At 38.9% G+C, this 9851-nt stretch overlaps 1 non-coding gene across 1 annotated transcript; it reads left to right on the top strand.

Annotated features, from left to right (window-relative positions):
• Positions 1 to 9528: 9528 nt before the first annotated feature.
• LOC130964624 (small nucleolar RNA R71) lies at positions 9529 to 9637 on the top strand. Its single transcript, XR_009080712.1, has one exon. It is a non-coding gene; the product is annotated as a small nucleolar RNA R71 (small nucleolar RNA).
• Positions 9638 to 9851: the final 214 nt, after the last annotated feature.

Here is a 9851-nt window from a genome sequence, read left to right as displayed (position 1 = left end):
TATATTTAAGAACATCAAACTTAGAAATTACATAAACATTCCTAAGAATTAAATAGTACTTAAGTTTTAAACAAGAAAAATATAAAGCTAAACAAAGTTTCTCAATCAGAGAATAACGGCTCTCAACTTCATTTAGCACACGACTTAGGTAATAAATTACTCTTTCGTTGCCATCCTCATCTTCTTGAGCCAGCATTCCACGAATTGTTACTTCAGAAGCTGACACGTAAAGTTTTAAAGGTGCTCTGTACCTTGGAGGTGTCATAATAGGAGGATTAGTCAAGTACTACTTGATGTTGTCAAAAGCTTCTTGATGCTCTGCTTTCCACTAGAACTCTTCCTCTTTTTCAACTTGATCAGAGGTGCAAAAATCTTAGTTTTTTCTGACAGATTGGAAATGAACCTTCTGACGTAATTGACCTTCTCTAAAAATACTTGCATTTATTTTTTGTTAGCTGGAGGAAGAGCATGTAAGATAGCCTTTGTCTTGTTTTTGTCAATTTCAATCCTTTTTTTCTCCACTAAGAAACTAAGAAAATTCCCTGCAGTCACACCAAAAGCACATTTTAAGGGATTCATTTTTAATTTATGCTTTCTCATTCTTTCAAATGCTTTTTTTTAAAATTTGTTAGATGCTCTTTTTTAGTATTTGATTTGACAACCACATCGTTAACATAAATTTCCATAAAATTTTCAATAAAGTCATGAAAAATTTTATTCATTGCCCTTTAATAAGTTGCACCAACATTTTTGAACCCAAATGGCATCAAATTTAGACTAAGTTCCTAATGCACTTGGACACCTAAATGCAGTTTTTGACACATCTTCCTCAGTGATGTATATTTGATTATAACCTGAATATCCATCTATAAAACTTAAAATTTCATGACCAGCAGTAGAATCTATCAACATATTAGCTATAGGCATTGAATATTCATCTTTTGGTGTTGCAGACTTTAAATCTCTAAAATTAATGCAAACCCTTAATTTTCTATTCTTTTTCATGACAGGAACAACATTAGAAATCCAGTTGACATACATTGTTGTTCTTATAAAATTAGCTTTAAGAAGTCTTTCAATCTCCTCTTTAATCTTCTGCACGACTTCAGGAGTAAATCTCCTTGGTGGCTACTTGACAAGTTTGGCATTGGCTTTTAGTGGCAATTGATGCTCTACTAATTCACGATTCAAACCTGGTACTCTTCATAATCCCATGCAAAATAGTCACAATATTCCTCTAACATCTCCACCATTTCTTTTTTGAAATCATCAGACAACATCTTGCTCACATATGTTGGTCTAGGATGATCACTGTTGCTAATATCTACCTCCTCCAAAGGATCCTGCACCTCAATAATTTTCACATTGTCAGTACTATTTTTTTCAAAACCTAAAGAACCATCATCATATATACAATCATAAGGTACACTATCAATGTACCCTTCTTTGTCTGCCATGTAGGCTGACAGCCAAGCCAGTTAGCTCGTCAAACTCATCATCTAAGTCTCTCTTGAGGTCGTATCCACCCCGACCTTTGGGACTAAAATAAAACCATTCATATCTATTTTACACATCTCAATATTTTCAGGATTAAATGCCTTGGTGTCAACTGTCAGTGGCTTGACTCTAGGATTATATATCCTGAACTCTACATGCATCTCATCATAGTAACAGGTACTATTGTCAGCAAGAACTTCTTTCATTCCTCCATCTTCATTCCAAAAAATCAACTTTTCATGCAAAGTGGATAGAATAGCCCCCAATTCCATGAATCCAATCACGTCCTAAAAGCAAGTTAAAACCAGCTTTAGATGGAATAGCAACAAACAAAATTGGCCTATTGACAGAACCAACCTTAATTGACAGTAGAAGCACACCTCTAACAGAAGAAATCCTTTTATTAAAATCTGTCACCCCAATGCTACTTTTGATCAAATTCTTTTCAGTCTTTCCAAGCCTTCCCATCATTTTTTCAGGCATGAGATTGACAGTAGCTCCCCCGTCAACCAAAATCTTATTGACTATCCTTCCGTCAGCACGAGCCTTGATATGTAGTGGACGCAAATGTTTCTTGTCATTTTCAGTAGGTTTATCAAACAATCCTCCACCACACATATTGTCATCTAGCAATAAGTATTCACTTCCAGAAAAGACATCATAACAATCATCTTCTAATGATTCCACTTTCCGGACTTGACTATACTCCTCAGGCAGTATTGACACCACAGCTATAGGTTTCTTAACACAAAATATCGCTTCTAAGTTGTCATCGAAACCAATGTCAAAATTGTCAGTAATTAAATCTTCATCTTTTTCTCCCTTGTTTTCAACCATTACCTTATTTCCATCCAGATTCTTCTTTACATTTTTATTGCATTTAGGGTGAGTAGAAGAATTTTCGATTTCTGCAGATTTAGCCATGGTTGTCAAAGAGAAAAATCTGCACCATGCCCTTTGTATGGATCTAAAGGAACATACTCAGGTATATTCACTTTTTGTTCAAAAGTTATAAAAGGAGAATACTTTAGAATATTTTGATAATTTGGCTAAGGAGAATAACTAGGAACCTGCTGCATGTTAGGATTGTAACAAGAATAAATTGGCTTTGAGGGAATAGGTATATTTTTGGGAATATATACACTACCTCCATCTTGTGCATGATTCATGTTCCATAACTGGAACTCATAGTACTTGGGCTTAAAAGGTCTAGGCCTCACCCACTTGTTTTTTTCTCTTGAGAAAGCAGTAGGTTGATTCTGCATATTTTTCACATTCTGGACCCATTTATTGTTTGAAATTTTGGTGGGAGGAACCCTTGTCTTTTGAGAAAATCCATCAAGTTTTTCATCAAACATGACTACAGTCTTTATCTTCTGGTTGACGGGTTATATCCTAGCGTTGTTGACACACTTGTTCAAAGAAGTTTGACCACCCAACTTTTGTTTTCCTTCAGCTATCTTTCGTTTTAGCTCATTAGTTTCATTCTCTTTCTCAGCAATCTTCTTTTTCAACTCAGCCTTTTCTTTTTCTTCAACTTTGTACTTTTCAAACTCTTTTGTAGCTTTCTTGTCAAAAACAGCATTGCACTTTGGGCACATAGCGATGATGCTGTCAGATTCTTTAATTCTCAGCAAATCCTCACTAGGATGAGGATAAATTGGCTTTCTCTTTCATTCAAAAACCCTCAGGTCTTTATTTTCATCTTGAGCACTAGTCATTGTAGTGTCAATCTCTACCATGTTGACTGACAAATTGATTGGCTCAATGTAACACGCTACCACACAGAGCTTTACGCTTTAAGTCGTAAAGCAGATGTGGTGTGATATTACAACCTCTAAAATAATATATATATATATATATATATATATATATTAAATAATGTTGGAAATGATATATTATATAAGGAGCCTTGAAAAACGGGTAAAGCAAAATCTCAAAAATAAAAGCACAACACTCAGAAATAACATGACTTGCGTATGAAGAAACTAAGGTTCATAAACATATATATACAAAAAGTAAGAACAGATGGTCAAGAATACAAGATAATAAGCTCCTAACTCAACCTGTGAAGATAAGGCTGGTCGGAGAATATTTACATACATACATACATACATACATACACACACACACACACACACACACACACACAAAGCCCATAGCCCAAAATACACAAAAAGGTCCTAGTTCTCCATACACCTCTAAGAGGCACAAAAGTAAAACAAGTTGTTAGGAGAGTTATATACAAATAGTCATATATAAGAGTACATAAAACAAAGTCCCAAAATGATCCACTTCGCTACAAACTCCAGACGCCTAGCGAGGTGCCTCTTGACCTGCATATGAAAAATAACAATATCGTATGGGAAGAGAACCAGGGGTTCTCAGCATGGTAAAGGTGCCACGTACATAAGATATAAGGTCCCGAAAATGCCAGAGGCAATCCTAGAACACCGACACTCAGATTATAGAACTTAATGAACTAAAACAGAAACCATAAATCAAGGTGGTTTTCTAAGGGTTCTATCTCAACTACAATTTAAACCTAACCCTCAAACCTTCTCCTTTCCTCTAATCCTCAAACACCAGAGAATCGCACACATAACCAAACAGACAAAAAAAAAAAAAACAAACACAGGTAGAATACAAATATTGTAGGTAGAAAATATAACAATTAACATGATAAGTTCACTTAGGCATTCCTAAATAATGCACAAACAAGAAATTCAAACAATATGCATATGATGCATGCCTGCCTTTTGGCTGATGAGTCTCATCTATCGGTTATAAAGCTAAACCTGACATGTCCGGTAACTAACCCTAGATAGAATACTGGTGCGCGAAATTGTGATCACTACAACTTCACACAACTAACCAGCAAGTGCACTGGGTCGTCCAAGTAATACCTTACGTGAGTAAGGGTCGATCCCACGGAGATTGTTGGTATGAAGCAAGCTATGGTCACCTTGTAAATCTTAGTCAGGCAGACTCAATTGGGTATAGGTAATAAACGCATAAAGCATAAAGATAAAGATAGAGGTACTTATGTAATTCATTGGTAGGAACTTCAGATAAGCGTATGAAGATGCCTTCCCTTCCGTCTCTCTGCTTTCCTACTGTCTTCATCCAATCCTTCTTATTCCTTTCCATGGCAAGCTCGTGTAGGGTTTCACCGTTGTCAATGGCTACCTCCCATCCTCTTAGTGAAAGCGATTGCATATGCTCTGTCACAGCATAGCGGAATTCAGCTGTCGGTTCTCGGTCAGGCCGGAATAATATCCATCGATACTTTTGCGTCTGTCACTAACGCCCCGCCTGCTAGGAGTTTGAAGCACGTCACAGTCATTCAGTCATTGAATCCTACTCAGAATACCACAGACAAGGTTTAGACCTTCCGGATTCTCTTGAATGCCGCCATCAGGTCCTGCCTATACCACGAAGATTCCGATTAAAGAATCCAAGAGATATTCACTAGAGCCTTGGTTGCTTGTAGAACAAAAGTGGTTGTCAGTCACCTTGTTCATGAGTGAGAATGATGATGAGTGTCACGGATCATCACATTCATCAAGTTGAAGAACAAGTGATATCTTAGAACAAGAACAAGCGGAATTGAATGGAAGAACAATAGTAATTGCATTAATACTCGAGGTACAGCAGAGCTCCACACCTTAATCTATGGTGTGTAGAAACTCCACCGTTGAAAATACATAAGAACAATAGTGATCATTGGCTTCGGCCCCAGAGAGGGAACCAGAAGAACCAAGATGAAAATACAATAGTCAAAGGTCCTATATATAGAAAACTAGTAGCCTAGGGTGTACAGAGATGAGTAAATGACATAAAAATCCACTTCCGGGCCCACTTGGTGTGTGCTTGGGCTGAGCAATAAAGAAATTTCGTGTAGAGACTCTTCTTGGAGTTAAACGCCAGCTTTTATGCCAGTTTGGGCGTTTAACTCCCATTTGGGTGCCAGTTCCAGCGTTTAACGCTGGGATTTCTTGAGGTGACTTTGAACGCCGGTTTGGGCCATCAAATCTTGGGCAAAGTATGGACTATCATATATTGCTGGAAAGCCCAGGATGTCTACTTTCCAACGCCGTTGAGAGCGCGCCAATTGGGCTTCTGTAGCTCCAGAAAATCCACTTCGAGTGCAGGAAGGTCAGAATCCAACAGCATCTGCAGTCCTTTTCAGTCTCTGAATCAGATTTTTGCTCAGAACCTTCAATTTCAGCCAGAAAATACCTGAAATCACAGAAAAACACACAAACTCATAGTAAAGTCCAGAAAAGTGAATTTTAACTAAAAACTAATAAAAATATACTAAAAACTCAACTAGAACTACCAAAAACATACTAAAAACAATGCCAAAAAGTGTATAAATTATCCGCTCATCACAACACCAAACTTAAATTGTTGCTTGCCCTCAAGCAACTGAAAATCAAATAAGATAAAAAGAAGAGAATATGCAATGAATTCCAAAAACATCTATGAAGATCAGTATTAATTAGATGAGCGGGGCTTTTAGCTTTTTGCCTCTGAACAGTTTTGGCATCTCACTCTATCCTTTGAAATTCAGAATGGTTGGCTTCTTTAGGACTCAGAATCCAGATAGTGTTATTGATTCTCCTAGTTAAGTATGATGATTCTTGAACACAGCTACTTTATGAGTCTTGGCCGTGGCCCAAAGCACTCTGTCTTCCAGTATTACCACAGGATACATACATGCCACAGACACATAATTGGGTGAACCCTTTCAGATTGTGACTCAGCTTTGCTAAAGTCCCCAATTAGAGGTGTCCAGGGTTCTTAAGCACACTCTTTTTGCCTTGGATCACAACTTTATTCTTTCTTTTTCTTTCTTTTCTTTTTTTTTTCGGTTTTCTTCTTTCTTTTTTTTTTCGTATTCACTGCTTTTTCTTGCTTCAAGAATCATTTTTAATGATTTTTCAGATCCTCAGTAACATGTCTCCTTTTTCATCATTCTTTCAAGAGCCAACCTTCATGAACCACAAATTCAAGATACATATGCACTGTTTAAGCATACATTCAGAGAACAAGAGTATTGCCACCACATCAAAATAATTAAACTATTATAAAATTCAAAATTCATGCAATTCTTTCCTTTTCAATTAAGCACGTTTTTATTCAAGAAAGGTGATGGATTCATAGGACATTCATAACTTTAAGGCATAGACATTAAGACACTAATGATCACAAGACACAAACATGGATAAACATAAGCATAAAATTCGAAAAACAGAAAAATAAAGAACAAGGAGATTAAAGAACGGGTCCACCTTAGTGATGACGGCTTGTTCTTCCTCTTGAAGGTCTTATGGAGTGCTTGAGCTCCTCAATGTTTCTTCCTTGTCTTTGTTGCTCCTTTCTCATGATTCTTTGATCTTCTCTAATTTCATGGAGGAGAATGGAGTGTTCTTGGTGCTCCACCCTTAGTTGTCCATGTTGGAACTCAGTTCTCCTAGGGAGGTGTTTAGTTGCTCCCAATAGTCTTGTGGAGGAAAGTGCATCCCTTGAGGCATCTCAGGGATCTCTTGATGAGAGGGGTCTCTTGTTTGCTCCATCCTTTTCTTAGTGATGGGCTTGAGGTCATGCCTTCTCAGTTGAACTGGCTTTGGATGCCATAAATGGTTATGAAAAAACAAAAAGCAATACTTTTACCACACCAAACTTAAAAGGTTTGCTCGTCCTCGAGCAAAAGAAGAAAGAAGAGAGTAGAAGAAGAAGAAATGGAGGAGGTGGAGGTGGCTTTGTGGTTCGGCCTTTATGGGTGGGTTTGGGTGGGAGAGTGGTTTGAATTTTGAATGGTGAGGTAGATGGGGTTTTATGAAGGATGGATGTGAGTGGTGGGGTTGGTGGGGATCCTGTGGGGTCCAAAGATCTTGAGGTGTCAAGGAAAAGTCATCCATGCACCAAATGGCATTCAAAATCACGTTTTGACCCATTTCTGGCGTTAAACGCCGGGCTGGTGCCCATTTCTGGCGTTTAACGCCAGGTTCTTGCCCTTTTCTGGCGTTTAACGCCAGTCTGGTGCCCCTTTCTGGCGTTAAACGCCCAGAATGGTGCCAGACTGGGCGTTAAACGCCCAACAGCTAACCTTACTGGCGTTTAAACGCCAGTAAGTGCATCCTCCAGGGTGTGCTATTTTTCTTCCTGTTTTTCATTCTGTTTTTGCTTTTTTCATTGATTTTGTGACTTCTCATGATCATCAACCTACAAAAAAGATAAAATAACAAAAGGAAATAGTTAATTATAAAACATTGGGTTGCCTCCCAACAAGCGCTTCTTTAATGTCATTAGCTTGACAGAGGACTCTCATGGAGCCTTACAGATACTCAGAGCCATGTTGGAACCTCCCAACACCAAACTTAGAGTTTGAATGTGGGGGTTCAACACCAAACTTAGAGTTTGGTTGTGGCCTCCCAACACCAAACTTAGAGTTTGACTGTGGGGGCTCTGTTTGGCTCTGTTTTGAGAGAAGCTCTTCATGCTTCTTCTCCATGGTGATAGAGGGATATCCTTGAGCCTTAAACACAAGGGATTCTTCATTCACTTGAATGATTAACTCTCCTCTATCAACATCAATCACAGCCTTTGCTGTGGCTAGGAAGGGTCTGACAAGGATGAGGGATTCATCCATGCACTTCCCAGTCTCTAGGACTATGAAATCAGTAGGGATGTAATGGTCTTCAACTTTTACCAGAACATCCTCCACAAGTCCATGAGCTTGTTTTCTTGAGTTGTCTGCCATCTCTAGTGAGATTTTTGCAGCTTGCACCTCAAAGATCGCTAGCTTCTCCATTACAGAGAGGGGCATGAGGTTTACACTTGACCCTAAGTCACACAAGGCCTTCTTGAAGGTCATGGTGCCTATGGCACAAGGTATTGAAAACTTTCCAGGATCCTGCCTCTTTTGAGGCAGTTTCTGCCTAGACAAGTCATCCAGTTCTTTGGTGAACAAAGGGGGTTCATCCTCCCAAGTCTCATTTCCAAATAACTTGTCATTTAGCTTCATGATTGCTCCAAGGTATTTAGCAACTTGCTCTTCAGTGACATACTCATCCTCTTCAGAGGAAGAATACTCATCAGAGCTCATGAAAGGCAGAAGTAAGTCCAATGGAATCTCTATGGTCTCATTTTGAGCTTCAGATTTCCATGGTTCCTCATTGGGGAACTCAATGGAGGTCAGTGCACGCCCATTGAGGTCTTCCTCAGTGGCGTTCACTGCCTCTCCTTCCTCTCCAAATTCAGCCATGTTGATGGCCTTGCACTCTCCTTTTGGATTTTCTTCTGTGTTGCTTGGGAGAGTACTAGGAGGGAGTTCAGTAACTTTCTTGCTCAGCTGTCCCACTTGTGCCTCCAAATTTCTAATGGAAGACCTTGTTTCATTCATGAAACTTTGAGTGGTTTTGATTAGATCAGAGACCATGGTTGCTAAGTCAGAGGGGTTCTGCTTAGGATTCTCTGTCTGTTGCTGAGAAGATGATGGAAAAGGCTTGCCATTGCTAAACCTGTTTCTCCCACCATTATTGTTGTTGAAACCTTGTTGAGGTCTCTCTTGATTCTTCCATGAGAAATTTGGGTGATTTCTCCATGAAGAATTATAGGTGTTACCATAGGATTCTCCTAGGTAATTCACCTCTTCCATTGAAGGGTTCTCAGGATCATAGGCTTCTTCCTTAGATGAAGCATCCTTAGTACTGCTTGGTGCATTTTGCATTCCAGACAGACTTTGAGAAATCAAATTGACTTGTTGAGTCAATATTTTATTCTGAGCCAAAATGGCGTTCAGAGTGTCAATCTCAAGAACTCCTTTCTTCTGACCAGTCCCATTGTTCACAGGATTCCTTTCAGAAGTGTACATGAATTGGTTATTTGCAACCATTTCAATTAGCTCTTGAGCCTCTGTAGGCGTCTTCTTCATATGAAGAGATCCTCCAGCAGAGCTATCCAAAGACATCTTGGATAGTTCAGAGAGACCATCATAGAAAATGCCTATGATGCTCCATTCAGAAAACATGTCTGAGGGACATTTTCTGATTAATTGTTTGTATCTTTCCCAAGCTTCATAGAGGGATTCTCCATCCTTCTGTCTGAAGGTTTGGACTTCCACTCTAAGCTTACTCAATCTTTGAGGTGGAAAGAACTTTGCCAAGAAGGCATTGACTAGCTTTTCCCAAGAGTCCAGGCTTTCTTTAGGTTGTGAGTCCACCCATATCCTAGCTCTGTCTCTTACAGCAAAAGGGAATAGCATAAGTCTATAGACTTCAGGGTCTACCTCATTAGTCTTGACAGTGTCACAGATTTGCAAGAATTCAGCTAAGAACTGATGAGGA

Source organism: Arachis stenosperma, chromosome 2 (genome assembly GCF_014773155.1).
Source record: "Arachis stenosperma cultivar V10309 chromosome 2, arast.V10309.gnm1.PFL2, whole genome shotgun sequence".
NCBI lineage: Eukaryota > Viridiplantae > Streptophyta > Magnoliopsida > Fabales > Fabaceae > Arachis > Arachis stenosperma.
The sequence above is the reverse complement of the archived record's forward strand: the minus strand, read 5'-3'. Positions and strand labels throughout refer to the sequence as shown.